Consider the following 648-nt stretch of genomic DNA (forward strand, 5'->3'; position numbering starts at 1 on the left):
AAAGTAAACAAGTACTTTAAAGAAACCTAGGAAAACACAAAAAGGAACAGTTGGAGGACATGAATAAATCCTTCAAAGAAAGAAAGTCACGAAAACAAAGACACACAATTGAAGGAAATATATAAAACTGTTCAAGACCTAAAAGTGGAAATAGAAGTAATAAATGGAAATCTGGAAATGAAAAATTTAGACATTTGAGCACAAATTATAGAGGAAAGTCTCACCAGATTTGACATGGACACTTCATTTAAAAAAATGTTAAATCTAAAAACAAAAACAAAAACAAAAGAAAACAAACAAACAAAAAAACCCTGACACAAAACATACAGGAAATATGGGACATTATGAAAAGAACAAACCTAAGAATAATAGTTATATAGGAAGGAGGAGAAACACTTCTAAAGTCCAGAAAATATTTTAAACAAAGTCATAGAAGTTTCTCCTAACCTAAAGAAGGTATGTGTTAGATAACAAGGCAGGCATTGTGACTTGGAAGTGGATGAATGTGTTTCTGATCCCTGCATGAATGAGGCTGAATGTCTCAATGAGATAAGATACCCCTATGTGTATAACCTTAAGAGTATTCTGGTGTGAATTGAGTTGGTAATTAATGAATGTGTCTGCATAATGCCACTTGTCAGCATGCTT

Source organism: Rattus rattus, chromosome 10 (genome assembly GCF_011064425.1).
Source record: "Rattus rattus isolate New Zealand chromosome 10, Rrattus_CSIRO_v1, whole genome shotgun sequence".
NCBI classification, from domain to species: domain Eukaryota; kingdom Metazoa; phylum Chordata; class Mammalia; order Rodentia; family Muridae; genus Rattus; species Rattus rattus.